Source organism: Quercus lobata, chromosome 11, assembly GCF_001633185.2.
Source record: "Quercus lobata isolate SW786 chromosome 11, ValleyOak3.0 Primary Assembly, whole genome shotgun sequence".
Classification (NCBI taxonomy): domain Eukaryota; kingdom Viridiplantae; phylum Streptophyta; class Magnoliopsida; order Fagales; family Fagaceae; genus Quercus; species Quercus lobata.
In genome coordinates this window covers 38774154-38792441 of record NC_044914.1, presented here as the reverse complement: position 1 = coordinate 38792441, position 18288 = coordinate 38774154, and the positions used below count along the sequence as shown (strand labels likewise).

Below are 18288 nucleotides of genomic sequence, written 5' to 3'. Positions count from 1 at the left end.
CATTCCTACTGAGCAGTATATCAAATGGCCAACCTAGCAGGCCATATAATAAGCCTGCTATGAAACTCCACATTCCCCGGAACCAACAGAAACAAAATCCACGAAAGGTCACATATCTACCAAGAGCCCAAAAACTTATTTCCTAATAGTCCAATCCAAGACAAAACATTATAAGACAAAACAACTTACATAACCTGTTACAACATAGTTAATGTCTACAAAGAATGAGGTTTAGAACAATAGCACAGTTTTTTTTTTGCGTAAATGCATTTTTGATCCCTACATTTTGGGTCATTTCTCGGTTTAGTCCCTTAACTAATTTTGCTCCTTGGTCAGTCCTTGATTTTTTAAAATTGTTTTTAAAATGGTCCTTTCCATCAATCTAGTAACAGAAAAATCTGAGGTGGCGAACGGAGTGTATAGGTGGCATGTTAGATGCCGGTAATGACAAATAAAATAATATTAAAAATATCACCTCAGCATCCAAGTTAGTATTTTAATGACAAATCAGCATTTTAATTAATAAAAAATTTTAAAAAATTAAATTGAAAAAATTCAAAATCAAAAACAAAAAAAGAAAAAACTTTTTCAAATCCTCTCTTTCTCTGTGTTTGTGTCTTTATCTTCTTTCTTTTTTCTTTTTTTTTCAAGATCCTCTCTCTCTATCTTTTGGTGCATATTTGTTTTTGTATCTTTCTTTTTCTTTTTTCTTTGTTCAGGCTCTCTCAACCTAACTCTAATCTCTGGGTTCTTCTAGTTTTCCGTGGGATGGTCGATAATAGAGGTGGAGATCGGTGTGGTTGGGGTGGAGATTGGTAATCCATTAGTCTTGAATTATGGGTTTGATTGGAGATGAAGATGGAGATGGTTGGGTTTGGTTTGAGAGGTTGGGTTTTTCTGGGTTTCAGTAGGGATAGGTTGTGGCCATGAAGATTGGGGTGTGTCTTGGATTTGTGTTTGCAAGTTTGGTTGTAGGTGGGTTTTTTATTTTTTTTATTTTTTTTTTCAACTGGGTTGGGTAGTTGATAGTGGAGGTGGAGATCGGTGTGGCCGTGTTTGTGTTTCAGAGATGGAGATGTCTCGGTGAGTTTGGTTTCGTGTTCGTGGTTTTTTTTTATTTTTTATTTTTATTTGGATTTGTATATTTATTTATTGGATTTATTAGGTTTGATTTACTAGAGGTTTATGGGTTTGATTTCTTGGATTTATTGGGTTTGATTTACTAGATGTTTATGGGTTTGATTTCTTGGATTTATTAGGTTTGATTTATTGGATGTTTATGGGTTTGATTTTTTGGATTTATTGAGTTTGATTTGGGAAAGACCATGAAGCATGAAGTTCATGTCTTGGGGAAGAATAAAAAAATTAAGGTGTTTTAAAAAAAATTATTTCATTATTTGTTTTTTAATTTTCTGAGATCGCTTTTTTATTTATTACAATGCTGACATGGTTGCTAATGTGATATTTATTAATGTTATTTTATTAGCCACATCAACATCCAACATGCCACCTATGCACTCGTTTACCACCTCATATTTTTCTATTACTAAGTTGATGGCAAAGACCATTTTAAAAACAATTTAAAAAAATCAAGGATTGACCAGCAAAATCAGTTTAAGGACCAAACCAAGAAATGGCCCAAAATGTAGGGATCAAAAATGTATTTACGCCTTTTACACTTAAGTAATAAATATCTACAACTTTGCCAAGCACCGCGGGCAAGAATTTGCAAAACCTGCTCCAAGCACACTGCTTGAAACACCTAGTAGCTGATGCAGATCCAAAGAACAAATTCAAACGGAATAGATATAACAATTAATACTATTTTAAGCCCAAAAGAGCACCAAAATGTCAAATAATGTATGCTTGATAGAGTAAGGAGGCGAATATAGACAAGCTCCCAATAAAACTTCTAAAGCTGTCTCTACAAGATAAAAAAATCTCCTTTTATATAATGAAAGAAAATATAAGACAATAAAATCACAATTTATAGAGCATGGCACATACTGGTGCCTCAGAAAGCATAACCACATATGAGGTTAAAGAAAATAGAAAGAACCCTAACAAAAGATACCATACCACGTAAATGGGCAAGTAAAATAATCTCTTGCTAAATACTAAAACTAACTAAAGCACCACTGTACAAGACCCGATCCCACTTCACCAAAACCATCTTTCAAGAGAGTAACCACAAAATTGTTCCTTCAGTGGACCTGGGGGATCAATGAAAGATAAGTGCTACTTTCATAAAAACAGATTGCAGGAATTAGAAATAACCGATGAAGAGTACATGACTAAGAATCACAACATAACTACAATCACATCATGCTTAGCCAAAGAAAGAAGCCCCTATTTAAGAATTCTACAAAAATAAACAAAAACCAGCATGTTCATTCCCAAGCCAAAATTTCCAAGGAATTCTCAATTTTTCAAACCAAATGTCCATAATCCACTCATTTGCAATATAGCAAAACTTCGACATAATATTTTAGAATAATTACATATAGACATATACTGCATTTAAAAACTAAAATATTAAAGGAAGCATGAAAGGAGCCAAACACAGCTGCTTAAAACAGACCAAAAAAAAATTCAGACAAAAAAAATATCTTTCACATGAACACAATACAACTCTTATCTAAAGACCAAAAACATTACTATAAGTTTAAAGGCCTCTGAGAATAGAGAAAGGAACACCAAATTAATCCTTTATTAGACTGATAGGGTAAGTGCACCATTCAATGCAAAGGAGCACAAATTGTAAATTGTAAACCAAAGCAAGTAAGGTATCCATGGGAACCGTGATACTATTAGTTCCCTCCACTTCAATCAAATTTACACCGTTTGTTGATAATGTTTGTCCTTATAAGGCAATCTCATAGGACACATGGCACTTAAGTAAAGATCAATCCAACAACATAATAGCATCACTTTCCATGAGACTCCAAATTGGATATCCTCACAATCTGGATATGCCCTTCAAAAGAAAAAAAACAAAACACCAAAAAGTTTTCTTATAACGTAAGAGCAAGAAAGATTAAAGATTTCCACACGCTCTGTTGTGCAAGTAAATCACAACTTCCCCTCCTGTAGTACACATCAAGATTCAAGACTTCAGACCAACAACTTACAGCAGGACATAACAATCCAACAATACAAGAGAAAACTATATAACTTTGAAACCCTACCAACTCACCCATAGAGCGGACATAAGGAAGCACAGCCCCACACTTCATAGTCATTTAGAGAAAAGCAAGTCTTTAAAGCATGCATATCTTATATTCTATATGGCTGCCAATGACAATAAATCACCATATTGACAAAGCTCCAAAAATCATAAGAGGTAGAGCAAATGACCAAATTCATGATTGAAATCTTAAGTTCTAAAAAGTCGTGACAAATACCAAGACTCAAGCTAAAACCACTTAATTCACATAAAGCCAAAGTGCCAAACTATTGCCAATCACAGGACAAGGCAAAAACGTCTATTATTCTACCTCCACATCCAAATATGGGTCACTAAGTCCAAAAAAATTATGCTTACTGTAGACATGTAAGGATTGAGATTTAACACACTCCTAAAATTGCAGAAGTAGAAAAAAAAAATTAAAAGAAAAAAAGGAAGAACTCATCTCTACAAGATAAAAATACAAGAGAGTCAAAATCAGTTTGACCTCCAGTAAACAATTAAAATTAAACTATCAACATTGCGTTCATAAAACCACAAAGAGAGCACCACCAGCTTATAAAGACACGTGTTACTCAATGCTCATATATGAAGAGGAAATCAATCGACAATAACATAAGATTACAAATTATGATGCAAGTTCTCCATGTAATTCCCAGAAAGCCCAACTCATACAGAAGCACAAACCTATACTTTAAAGGCATTTAAATAGCAGACATGTTTAAACCAAGCTACAGCTATCTTACATAACTAACCAAGACAATAAATCACCATATCAACCAAAGCTCCCAAAACCACAAGAGGTTTTAATGAATAATGAATTAATCAATTATCTTAGATTCTAAAAAGTTGTAATAAGTTCAAGTAGATGGCACTAACAAACATGCAAAGTTGTAATAAGACTGAAATGCACACAATACAAGAATCAGCCACCCAACAATAAGGGAAAGTAAAATTTTCTTATTTGTGCCACTAAAGAAGACAAACCAGATCAATCTATAAAACAAACTTTGCAGCAACAAATTCCTTAAAAACTGCCTAGTACCAAAATCACTAAAATAAATTAAAATGGAACAGGATCATATTCAAGGGAAAAACTTCAAATACTTGTAAACAAAAGGTGAAGAGGTACAAGAAAGACATAAGATGTTACACAAAATCTGTTTCTCCAGTATATATTTGTGAAATCTTCAGACTAATAAAAAACTTGGTTCAACATGGGATGCATCTGGCTACTCCTATTCAGTTATGATATCAATCAAAAAAAAAAAAAAAATCTACTATATCCAGAGATAAAAGTTAAATCCATGTAATTCTAAGAAAGCTTTATAATCCACTCGGAAACCGAAGCCTAGAAAAGCAATCAAAGGCCCAAATATTAGAAAGAATTAAATCAAGAATTTCTTCCCTATAATTCTAATCATTATAGGAGACAAAAACGAAAACAGGAGGAAAAGAGATCTTATTGCCAAATCAACTCCACTACTTAAGCTGCCCAAAGGGGGGTAAAATCCAACTTCCTGTAACCAATAAGAAGCAATGCCAGATTAAATCCAAATTAGATATGGGGCAAGTATCACTAGAAGCAGAGATTAACAACAGAAACAAGACACTAAGACAAATGCACAAGCACTGAATGAAAGTGCAATTCCTCAGTTGTGCAGGCATTAATTTCACACGAGAAAACTGAAAATACGTGCATTCCAAAGCTACAATTCCGGACAACTCTAAGTTATAAAAAATATTTTTTCAAAGAGGAAATAAAAAAGAAAAGAAAAGAGCAACGCTACTCAAAACACAAGATCATATGTATGATTGAAAATAGACAAAATCAAATTAGCCTTAGTGAAGGCACCACAAGTGCATCTGCAATACATCATACCCAAACAAATAGATAAATCCACATAATGCAGACAGACAATACACACAATCCTAAGAACACAAACTGACATGTGTCCTGAAAAAAAAAAAAAAAAAAAAGCAAAAGATAACAAGAATAAAGAGTCAAGTAAGTAGTTAAAGAGGAAATTACCTTCTTTTTTATGCAAATTTAAGAGGGAATTACTGTCGATCTAAAATACAAAAGCAAAAAGGTTAAATGATAAATAACTATAGTCAATATAAGCCATTTAAGTTACTTGAACAAAAAAATATATAAGCCTTTTAAGTTATAATAAGGGAAATGGAAGTCTACATATTTATCCTCCTATACAAGAGAACCAAACTGACCTAGATGCCAAATTTGCTGCAAAAAATGCTTTGAAAAGTAGCCTAGCACCGAAATCTATAAAACAAATTGAACAACTAGGAATAGTAAACACATTCGAGGAAGAGTATATCAAAAGATTAATAAGAGAAGAATGAAGACGAAAGAATAAAAGGAGTTTTCAATTGTCACATTCAATTACACAGCTCAAGCACCATTTTTAAGCAAGACTTTTACAAAAACTCTGTTGCTCAAGTACAAGAAAGCCCAAATCACAATTTCCCCTCCAGGATACATATCAAGTTTAAATAATCAAACATTTTTGTTTCAACATACAAAACAATTGTAGGAGCTAGGAAAGTACTCGTCACAACCACAAAATAAACATCACCAACTTATAAAGAAGTCTTGATGGCATCTGCTCACTCATTTTCTTTGAATTGGAAATCAATTAGCAACATATTATATGAATAATGATGCAAAATTCAAATACGTAAGTTAAAAGCATTTCATTTACAGAAAACCCCAACTAATGGCAATTACAGGACAAACCGATAAACTATATAATTCTCCCTTGGCAACAAAAGCATTGGCATCACCACATCAATAAGAGGAATCTACCTATCCAATACCAACAAGAAGCATGATCAAAATCCAATGTCACCCAGTGAATAGGAATTCAAAAAATACCTTAATCTAATACTTAAACCTCCAGTAGTCAAATGAAGAAGAAAATGTAAATCTATCTACTCCTTCAATAAACCAATGCCAAGAAATGCATTGCAGGCTGACAAACTAAAAATCATATCATATATATAATAGTAAAAGCTGAGAGAAAGTAAGGCCCTACAATTAAGGATGTGTTGACATGTCTGAGAGGAAGTAAAGCCCTACAATTAAGGATGTGCTGACATGTAGGAAAAACAAACCCAACTAGAAATCTGCCACGTTAAACGCTGAATAAAAAGTGAAAGGTTTTGCCTTTTGGGCCTTTAGGATTTAAAAAATCAAGCGTTGCACTCCTTCCCTATTGAAAGAAAAATGCTTTAGCGAATTAAAAGCTTACACACTTAAGCGGACCATTAGCTACCAACTTTTATCAATAAACACTGCCTAAAATTCTTTCAGCCAATTCATAGAAATCTGAAACAACGTGATCCTAGATAGTTGCGAAATTAACTACAACGGCCATCTTCCATTCAAAACCTCAATTTATATTTACCTTTTGAACCATTTCTTTCCCTGCAAAAACAGTGATAGAAGTTCTGAATTAAGGTTTTGCTCTTCTGCAGGAATAATTTACTCAGGAAAGAAAGTTGCTGGATTTACTGCAGCAAGTTGAAAGGTGAGAATAATTTTCACATGCTATTTTTTTATGAGACCAAAAAAAAAAAGAAAAAAGAAAAGAAAAGAAGAAGATGATGGGAAGGGAGTTCACAAAGGCCCACTGATGAGGAAGAAGTAAAGAACTGAGGAAAGGAAAAGTGATTTAATAGGAATAGTAGAGGTGAGATAAATCACAATCACGGATGGGATTGGGAATAGTAAAAGCAATTTAATAGGAACCTTCTTCGAAAGTTCATACTTTGCAAAATACCCAATATGTGTCTTTATATACAAAAAGACCATTTTATTGCTTTATTTTGAATAAGAATCCAATCACTTTATTTATTTATGCTTTCACTCAAAAAAAAAATTAACAACCATTATATATTAGGTCTTAAAAATAAACACTATTAAATTTATTAAGTTTAATTACATTTACTTTGTCTATACATCTATTTCATTTTTTTCTTTTTCTTTTTTTGGATCCATCACGATCCAACAATACAAGAGAAAACTATATAACTTTGAGACTTTACAAACTCACCTATAGTGTACATAAGGAAGCAGATACTCACACTTCTCAGGCATTTAGAGAACAGCAAGTCTTTAAAGCAGGCAGATTGGATATATTATAAAGCCAACTTATTGCCAATCACAGGGCAAAGCAAAAACCAGTATTAATCTACCTCCACAACCAAATTTGGATCACCATCACTACCAATCTACCTGACCCATACAAATAAGAGATGAGTTGTACCAACCAGAATGATCAAAACTAAACAAGACTGTATTACAAAAGGAAAAGAATTGCAACAGAAGTTTCAAACCATCACAGGCAGACACTAACAGGAGGAAAAGAGATCTTATTGCAGAATCTAACTTCCCCCATAAGTCCAAAAAAAAATTCTGCTTCCTGTAGACATGTTAAAATTGAGATTTTAACACACACTCAAAACTGCAGAAGTTGCCATAAAAACTTTCTTTCAAAGAACTCATCTCTACACGATAAATACAGGTAAGTCAAAATCAGTTTTGCCTCCAGTAAACAATCAAAATAAAAATTATCAACATTGTGTTCATAAAACCACAAAGAGATCATCACCAGCTTATAAAGATGCCTGTGTTACTCAGTGCCCAAATTGTACAGAGTCCAGAATAACAAAGACTTCGGACTAACAACTTGGTTCAATATTGACAAGATCTGCCAACTCACTTTCTATGATGAGGAAATCAATCGGCAATAACCTTAAGATTACAGATTATGATGCAAATTCTTCATGTAATGCCCAGAAGGCCCAACTCATGCCAATCACCACGGCACGTGATCTGCCCACACCAATAAATGTAACTACTACAAAAAAATCATATATCAGCTTGCCAAAACATAATGACTAAAAATTGAATGAGTCAGCAGGACAAGGGGACAAGAATTCCAATGAAAGTTTCAAACCCTCATTGAGTGTGACTGGAATTTATAATCCTCAAGGAAACCAAATCCTAAGAAATGCATACATGTCCCAAGTATTAGAAGGAATTAGAACAATTAGAAAAATATCCTTATAATTCATTTGATTGTAGCATAGAATAAAGAAAACAAGGGAGGAAAAAGGAAGCTTATCGCCAAACCAAACTCTACTGCTTCAGCTACCTGGCAACAAAAAAAATCTGGAGAGAATTTTTCACATGGACCCAAAATTGCAAAAGTTGCAAAAACGACTAGAATTGATGACATTCAAAACAACCATGTTTGAAGCTGGCTGCTTTTATCTTATATGACTGCCCAATGATGATATTGAAGACCTTAGGTTCTTAAAAGTAGTAAGAAGTGCAAGTAGACAGCAATAGAGAATAGGAACCAGGACAAAAATCCTAAGTAGTTCTGTAATTAGTTAAAACCAAACAAATGAAGCCTGAAAAACACACAATGCAAGCAACAATTTTCGTTTACAATGTTAATTGAATTTTTAAACTTATCATTACCAGCCAGCCAACAATAAGGGATTGTGCTCCTACAGACAAGAACCAAATCGATCTAGAAAAGCCAACTTCACAGAAACACATGCCTTCACAGAGCTGTCAAGGACCAAAACCTACAAGAAAATTGAACAAGGAATAGTATAGTATCATGTTAGTGGGGACACTATACTAAGGACTTATAAGCAAAATGTGAAATTCAAGAACCCAAAAAAAAAAGAGCCTTTTTATATTTACAGTCAACGCAGCCAAGTTCAAAAAAAAGTAAGACTTTTATACAAACTCAGCTGCTCAAGTACAAGAAAGTACAACTCAATTTCCCCTGCTGTAGATAGATCAAGATTAAAATAATGAACATTGTCCACACAAAACAACAAGATGGACATCGACAGCTTATAAAGAAACATGTCAATCAGTGCTCAAATATGAGACCAGAAATGGCAAAAACTTCAGACTGAAAATGAACCTGATTTGATATTGACAGTATTTGCCCACTCACTTTCTACGACAAGGAAAGCAATCAGCAACAATCTAAGGTTACAAACTATAATGCAATTCTAGAGACATAAATTTGATCCATGCTGTTCCTACAAAGCCCAACACGTGCAAATCATAACAGGATAAAGCCAAAGCCTGTATTATTTTTCCCTGGCAAAGATCGGCTACAAAATTTGTTAATTTACCTGCCCCACAACAATAAGAGGCATTACCATCTTCAGACTGAATGAAAAAAAATTAAACAAGACAGGACAGAGGAAATATAATTGCTAGGGAAATTTCAAACCCTCACCAGGTGGGACATTGAATTTATGGCTGTCTAGAAAAGCTAAGCCTAACAAAAGCAGGCCCAGATATTATAAAGAATTAAAAGAGCCAAAATTTGTATAATTCTTATGATGGCAAGAAAGAGATTAAAGCGGTACAAAAAGAGAGCTTATCACTATATCAAACTCAACCACTTCTGCTAAGTACCCAAAAAGAAAATACCGGTTCCTGGAGATTTATAAGGAATAGATTTTTAACATGCACTAAGAGTTTCAAAACAATGAATAAAATAAACTTACTATATTTCGGAATAAATATAATCCAACAAATATAAAGATAAGTACTTAAAACACTGAAAGCCTAGCTCTTCCCTGTTGCCAGATATTTGGTGACACGGAAAAGAATCAACAACAATCCAACTTAACAAATTATGAAGCAAATCCAGAAATATAAAGTGAATTCCTTGTAATTCCCAAAAATTCCAAATACTGCTAAGAGAAGAGAAAGCAAAACCTGTATTGTTTTACGTCCACAACCAAATTCAGGTCACACATGGCTATATTACTGCTCCACACCAATAAGAGACATCACTAGCTTAAACTGGGTATTCATTACTGAGGTTGCCAACACAAAATGACCAAAAATTAAATGAGACAGCAAGTAAAAGGAACAAAAATTACCATAGAAGTTTCAAAACCTCACTCAGGAGACTAGAACTTGTAACTCTCCTAGGAAAAGCATTCACATACCCTATTAGAAAGGCATTAAAACAAGAAAAAATTATCCTTCAAATTCTTATGATTGTAGTAAAGGAAAATGAAGTAACATAAAAAGGGAGGAAAAGAGAGCCTATTGCCAAATCAGACTCCACTGCTTAAGTGGCATACCACAAAAATAATAATTAAAAAAAAAAAATGTTGCATTCGGTAGATAGATAATAAGCAGCAAACCAAATTGGATATGAAACCACAAAAATAATAATTAAAAAAAAAAAAATTGTTGCATTTGGTAGATAGATAATAAGCGGCAAACCAAATTGGATATGAAACTCCCAACACAGGATGACCAAACAGATGTAGAAAGCTCAAGACTTTAGTGGCATATAATCATATGATTGATGGAGAGAATAAAGAAAACAATGGGGAAAGAAAATATTGCTTATCACCAAACTAAACTCCATCACTTAAGCTGCCAACAACAACAACAAGCCTTAAGCTGCCAAGCACCAAAAAATATTCCCAGTGAGATATTTTCACATGCACCTACAATTGCAAAAGTTGCATAACGAATGGAAGAGTATACAGGGTAAATCTTATATTTTTTCTGGCATTCAAACAACCATTTTTAAAGCTGGCTGCTGTTATCTTATATGACTGCCCAATGACAAAATTGACGATCTTAAGTTCTTAAAAGCTGTAATAAGTGCACGTAGACAGCAGTTAGAAAAAGGATCAGGGACAAAAATGCCTAGTAATGCTGGGATTAGTTAAAACCAAACAAATGGAGCTAAAATACACATAATGCAAGCACTTACTTTTTTTTTTCTTTTTTTTTTATAATGTTAATTTAACTTTTAAAACTCATAATTACCAGCCAGCCAACAATGTGGAATTGTTCTCCTATAGAGAAGGACCAATTCGATTGAGGAAAGTCAACTTCACCAAAACAAATGCCTTAAAAGAGCTACCGAGGACCAAAACCTACAAATAAATTGAACAAGGAATAGTATAGCATCACAGTTAGTGGGAACACTATATTAAAGGACTAATAAGCAAAATGAAAAATCAAGACAATGTGAGATTTCTTATTGTTGTAGCCTACACAGTTTAAGTTCGAGAAAGATTTAAGACTTCTTCACAAACTCGCCAGCTCAAGTACAAAAAAGTCCAAATCAGTTTCCAATCCTGTAGGCAGATCAAGATAAAAATAATCAAACATTGTCCACATAAAACAACAAAATAGACATCACCAACTTATACAGAAGCATGGCAAAAACTTCAGAGCTCAAATATGAGTCCAGAATGGCAAAAACTTCAGCCTGGATATGGACTTGGTTCAGCAATGACAGTATCTACCCACTCACTTTCTACAACTAGGAAATTAATAAGCAACAATCTAAGGTTACGAACTATGATACAAACCTTTCTGAACGAATTAGCTCCTTGGTAATCGTAGCCTATGATGCAAACCATTCAAACTTTTATCAAAAGAACTACGATGCAAACCTAAAGACATAAGTTAGATCCATGTAATTCCAAGGAATCCCAAATCATGTAAATGAAGACAAGATAAAGCAAAAATTTGTATTATTTACCCTCGGCAACCATCTTAAGGTCACAAACTTTGTCATTTACCTGTCACACAACAATAAGAGGCATTACCATATTCAAATTGAACAAAACAAGACAGAGGAACAAGAATTGCAAGGGAAATTTCAAATCCTCACCAGGTGAGACTGAACTTATAGCAGTCCAAAAAACCAAAGCCTAAGAAAAGCAGTTATAGAAACATGAATTAGAAATTTAAGATGAGCCAAAAATCGTATAGATCTTATGATTGCAAGAGACTAAGGACCAAAAAAAAAAATCTTGTAGACATATAAGGAACATATTTTTGTCATGCACTAAGAAAGCAAAACAACTAATAAAAAACTACAATATTTCAATTGAAACCAATAATTATAAATATAAATTATTCTAGCTCTGAAAACACCGGTCTTCTCTATTGCCAAATATTTGATTACAGCGATATCAATTAGCAACAATCCAATTTCACAATATATGACACAAATTAAGAAATATAATGTTAATTCCACGTAATTCCCAAAAGTCCAACTAATCTAGGAGAAGAGAAAGCATAACCCGAATAGTAATATTCTTGCCCTGATCCAATAAGAGGCAGTGTTGGATTAGCTTGTGAATTCATTATTGAGGTTGCAAATGCAGAATGACCAAAAATTTAAATAAGCCATCAAGAAAAAGAAACAAGAATTACAATAGAAGTTGAACACCTCACTCAAGGAGACTGGAATTATAATCCTCCTACAAAAGCCAGTCACAAACCCAAGTATTAAAAAGAATTAAGAAAATGAAAAACTATCCTTCAAACTCTTATCCTTGTAGCAGAAATATTTATAAAAAAAAAAAAAAAAAAAAGGGGGGGGGGGGCGGGGGCGGAAAGGAAAGCCTATTGCCAAATCAAATTCCACGGCTTAGCCTGCTTCCTGCATAAACAGTGTCACAAACCAAATTGGATATGGTGGATGATCAGTTCCCATTAAAGCCAAAAAAATCAAAAGGTATAAGACAAGAAGACAGATGTAGGGACCTCACCCCCTTGGTAGCATTGGCATTGACTTCCCGCATGAGCAAACTGGAAAATACAGTCCTAACCACACAGTTCAGGGCAATATTAAATTAAATAATAGTACTTAAAAGCATCTCTCATTCAGAAGCAAAAAAACCAAATCAACCTTAGGTCCACCGCAAGCAAATTCAGCACCCCTAGAATTAAATAAACCCTAATAGCGCGCAGCCTGGGAAGTACAAAATCTAAGCTAGAAAAAAATTTTAAAAATTAAAAAAAAAATATATATATATATATATATATATAAAATAAAACCAACAATATTATTTGAAGATAGAAAAAAGGTCAGGCAAGGCAAGTAGGTACAGGAGAATAAAGATCAAAAGTATAATCTAAAACACAGTGGCAAAAAGGTTATTATAAACAACGATAATTAATATAAAAAACTTTAAAGTCACAATAATGGGAAAAATAGCAATATGAATTAATTGCGAAAACCAAAGAAAAGTGTGATGTCAGTACTACAATTTGTTTTCCTCACTCATAAATATCTTAATCCAATACTTATATCTTCAAATTTTAGGATAAGAATAATGACATACAGAGATAAAGAGAGCTTAATTAATGCCTTAGGTCCCCAACAAACTTTATTTCCCAAGTAGGATACCAGATTGATTTAGAGAAGTCAATTTTGCTGCAGCGAATAGCCAAGCACCAAAATCTGTAAAATAAATTGAACAAAAATACTGAATTGTATCATGTTTGGGCAAACAATGTTTTAAAAGACTCATAAGCAAAAGGAGAAATCAAGAGAAGGGAAGAGATTGCTTATTGTTGCAGTCAACACAACACAAAAACCTGCTCAAACATATTAAAGTCCAAATCACAATTTTCCCCTCCTGTAGATATACTGTTATCAATAACACCAAACCTCACCCTCTCAAATTTACAAAACAAACATTGGCAACTTGTAAAGAAGAATATTGTTGTTTAGTGAATTTGAGTCAAAAATAGCAAAACCTTCGGACTAACAAAGGATTAGGAAGGATGTAAACAGTATCTTCTCATTTTCAATGACTACAAAATCAAATCAGCAACAATTCAAGATTACAATTATGATGCAAATGCAGAGAGATAAGTTAATTCCAGAAAGCACTCCTCATGCCCGTCACTATAGGATAAAGAAATATCATAATTACTTTCACATGACAGATATATTTAGCACACAAACTCAGTTAATCTACCTGCCCGACACCATTAAGACGCATTACCACACTGAAATGCAATGGAAGTTTCAAAACCTCTATAAAACCAACACCAAAGAAAAGCATTCACACACCCAAGTAATAGAAAGAAATTAAACAAGAACAATATTATCCCTATAATTCTTATGATTGTAGCAGAGATTAACCACAGACTCGGTTCGACAGTATCTGCTCACTTTTGATGGCTACAACATAATCAGCAACAATTCAAGATTATAATTATGAATAAAATCCATGGACACAAGTTAATTCCAAACACATTGATCCAACGTACATGCCTTAAAAAATATGCAAAGAAACAAAGTCCATAAAATAAATTGAACAAGGGACAAGATCATGTTCAAGGGTAAAAAACGTGAAATCAAAAGAGAATGATAATCAAAAGACTTCTACACGCTCCTGCTGCAAAAGTAAAATCATAACTTTTCCACCTGTAGACACATCATGATCAAAGTCTTTGAACTAGCAGCAACTAGCAAGACACAATGAAACTCCAGTATTTAGCACAAACTAAAGAAACATTCAAGCAGAATCATTAATCTTCACATGTTGGGGAAAGAATGATGAGATAAATTGATAAAAAGAGATTATTGCCTTAGGTCCTCATATTAAAATTCAAGACTTCTATGCACTCTTTTGCGCAACTAAATCACCATTTCCCCTGCAATAGAAACATGAAGATTGTAAATCACAATTTCGCCATACACATCAAGATTCAAGAATTCTGACTACCAACAAACAGCAAGACTTCAATTAACTAAATGAAGCAGAAAGCCGATGAACTAAAAAAAACACACAAGCAGAAACATTATCATTCAACTATTATGAAGAGAATAGTGAAATCAATTGATAAAGAGAGATTACTGCCTTAGGTCCTCATCAAACTCCATCCCAAGTAGACACACCTACACATATTAAACTGATTAATTTAGGGGAACAAAATCACAACATTACAAGAGAAAACTACATAACTTTGAAACCCAACCAACCTATAGAGGAGGTATAAGGAAGCAGCTCTAAACTTCACTTGTAATTAGAGAACAGCTATTTTTAAGGCATCCAGAACTCATCTCATATTGGCTGCCAATGACAATAAATCGATATTGACTATGATGAAAATTCAAAGCCCAACTCATGCAAATCACCACAGGAACTACCCAAACTAATAAAAGGTATTACCACATATGAAATAGATACAAGCTTGCCAAAATAGAATGACTAAAGTCGAACTAGAAAGCAGGACAAAAGGATAAGAATTTCAATGGAACTTTCGAACCCTTGTTGAGTGAGACTGAAATTTATAATCCTCAAGGAAACCAAATCCTAAAACAAAGCATATATTGCCCAATATTAGAAAACAATACGGAAAATATACTTATAATTCATATGATTGAAGGAGAGAATAAAGAAAACAAGGGGGGGAAAAATTGCTTATTGCCAAACTAAACTCCATCACTTAAGCTGCCAACAACAACAACAACAAGCCTTAAGCTGCCAAGCACCTGCCAAGCACCAAAAAAATTCCAGTGAGATTTTTTCAAATGCACCTACAATTGCAAAAGTTGCATAACAAATAGAAGAACTCATCCATACAAGGTAAATCTTATATTTTTCTGGCATTCAAACAACAATTTTTAAAGCTGGCAGCTCTTATCTTATAAGACTGCTCAATGACGAAATAGACGATCTTAGGTTCTTAAAAGTTAAAATAAGTGCATGTAGATGGCAGTTAGAAAATGGAAATGGAACAAAAATGCCGAGTAATGCCGGGATTAGTTAAAGCCGAACAAATGGATCCTAAAATACACAAAATGGAAGCACCAGTTTTTTTTTTTAACAATGTTATTTTAACTTTTTAAAACTCATAATTACCAGCAAGCCAACAATAATGAATCGTGCTCCTATAGACAAGAACCAAATCGATCGAGGAAAGCCAACTTCACCAAAACTAATGCCTTAAAACAGCTATCGAGGACCAAAACCTATAAATAAATTGAACAAGGAATAGTATAATATCACAGTTAGTGGGAACACTATATCAAGGAATAGTATAATATCACAGTTAGTGGGAACACTATATCAAAGGACTTACAAGCAAAATGTAAAATTCAAGACAAAATGAGTTTTCTTATTGTTGTAGTCTACACAATTTAAGTTCAAGAAAGATTTAAGACTTCTACACAAACTCGACTACTCAAGTACAAGAAAGTCCAAATCAATTTCCACTCCTGTAGACAAATCAAGATAAATAATCAAACATTGTCCACATAAAACAATAAAATCCAACTTAAAAAGAAGCATGTCATTAGCTCAAATATGAGTCCAAAATGGCAAAAACTTCAGCCTGAAAATGGACTTGGTTGGACAATGACAGTATCTCCCAACTCACTTTCTACAACTAAATAATTAATTAGCAACAATCTATGGTTACGAACTATGATGTAGACCTTTCTGAAGGTATTAGCTCCTTGGTAATCGAAACCTATGATACAAACCTTTCAAACTTTTATCAAAAGAACCATGATGCAAACACCTTAAAATAGCTGCTGAGGACCAAATTCTATTGAATAAATAGAATAGAGAATGTATAGTAGGGAACAGTATATTGAAAGACTTATTAAAAAAACGTAACATCAATAGAAAAACAAAAAGATTTTTATTTTTTTACTTACAATTTTGACTGCTGTACATATATCAAGATCAAAATAATAAAAAATTGTCCTCACAAAACAAACATCTCCAACTTCGGAAAAAGCATATGTACCTCAGTTGATAAATATGAATCCAGAATACTTCAGACTAAGAACACTATCTTCTCACCCACTTTCTATGACATCAATTAGCAACAATCTAAGGTTATGAACTGTGATCCAAACCTTTCTGAATGAATTAGCTCCTTGGTAATCTTAACCTATGATGCAAACACCTTAAAACAGCTGCTGAAGACCAAAATCTACAAAATAAATGGAATAGAGAATGTATAGTAGGGAACAATATATTGAAAGACTTATAATATAAAAAAACGTGAAATCAACAGAATAACATAAAGAGTTCAATTTACAGTTAAAGTGAATAAAGCCCAACTCCAAATTACAATACATATCAAGATCATCAAAATGATAAAAAAAAAAAAAAATTGTCCTCACAAAACCACAAAACGGACATCTCCAGCTTTTGAAAAAGCATATGTACCTCAGTTGATAAATATGAATCCAGAATAGTTTAGACTGAGAACGGTATCTTTTCACCCACTTTCTACGACATCAATCAGCAACCAGATTATGATATGTATTTCATAGAAAGCCCACACCAATAAGAGTGTTACCAAATATTATACAAGACGAGATGCAATGGAAGTATCAACCCTTACTAAGTGAACCAGAATTTCTAGTCCTCTTGAATACCAAAGCCTAGAAAAGCAGTTACGGATCAAGTATTAGAGTGAATTAAAACAAGCAGAAAACTATCCCTACAATTCTTCTTTAAAATAACAAAAAAGAAGTTTATCGCCAAATCAAACCCTGTCACGGACACAGAAAACGCTTGTAGTTTAGTTGCGATAGAAGATAAATCTATATAGTTCTAAAAGGAAAACTCTCATCCACAACAGGCATAGACAATAAAGCAATAAATCAATACCATCTCCCATTTTCTCAAAAAAAAAAAAAAAAAAAAAAAAAAAAAAAAAAAAAAAAAAAAAAAAAACGATAACCAGCTTCATTGAGATAATATCTATAGGGAAAAAAAAAAAGTATTTCTCAAGAAGATTTCCATTCATAATCCTTTTATTTGTCACTATTTCTAACCTACCCAAGTGTAATAATAGAAATATAATATATTTTGTTTTTTATTTCCACCAATCAAACTAATATGCTATGCACTTAATTTTTTTCCCCCATTTTAAACTTCAGTTTTTTTTATAAGGAAAGGGGGGGAAGTCTTGGTTTGACATGGATGGCATCTACTTAAACATTCCTATGACAAGGAAATCAATCAATCAACATACCATTTTTAAAAATAATGATGCAAAAACCACATACATAGATTAAAAGAATTTGATTCACAGAATTTTTACAAATAAAAATGCTAAGACCAAATGTGCAAGTTAAAAGAATTTGATTCACAAAAAGCCTAAGTCATGCCAATCACAGGACAAACCAATAACCTGAAGAATTCTACCACAGCGACCACAAGATTAGCATCAATCTACCTGCACCATACCAATAAGAGAAATTACCACATTCAAATAAGCGATGACC

General features: G+C 33.2%; 3 long non-coding RNA genes across 5 annotated transcripts; all 3 read right to left on the bottom strand.

Annotated features, from left to right (window-relative positions):
* Nucleotides 1-1693: 1693 nt before the first annotated feature.
* Nucleotides 1694-6606, bottom strand: LOC115969596. The gene is made up of 3 exons (XR_004087010.1): nucleotides 5417-6606; nucleotides 5220-5259; nucleotides 1694-2213 (listed from the first exon to the last, which is right to left on the bottom strand). It is a non-coding gene; the product is annotated as an uncharacterized LOC115969596 (long non-coding RNA).
* Nucleotides 6607-7077: 471 nt separating this feature from the next.
* LOC115969595 lies at nucleotides 7078-12557 on the bottom strand. 3 transcript variants are annotated; one of them, XR_004087009.1, is made up of 5 exons: nucleotides 11600-12557; nucleotides 11280-11362; nucleotides 10139-11158; nucleotides 9972-10022; nucleotides 7078-8809 (listed from the first exon to the last, which is right to left on the bottom strand). It is a non-coding gene; the product is annotated as an uncharacterized LOC115969595 (long non-coding RNA). The 3 variants fall into 3 exon arrangements; XR_004087007.1 differs by having other exon boundaries at nucleotides 7078-8070; nucleotides 8700-11158; XR_004087008.1 differs by having other exon boundaries at nucleotides 9972-11158.
* A 75-nt stretch (nucleotides 12558-12632) lies between these two features.
* Nucleotides 12633-16605, bottom strand: LOC115968007. Its single transcript, XR_004086637.1, has 6 exons — nucleotides 15902-16605; nucleotides 15209-15531; nucleotides 15019-15109; nucleotides 13367-14934; nucleotides 12791-12845; nucleotides 12633-12681 (listed from the first exon to the last, which is right to left on the bottom strand). It is a non-coding gene; the product is annotated as an uncharacterized LOC115968007 (long non-coding RNA).
* Nucleotides 16606-18288: the final 1683 nt, after the last annotated feature.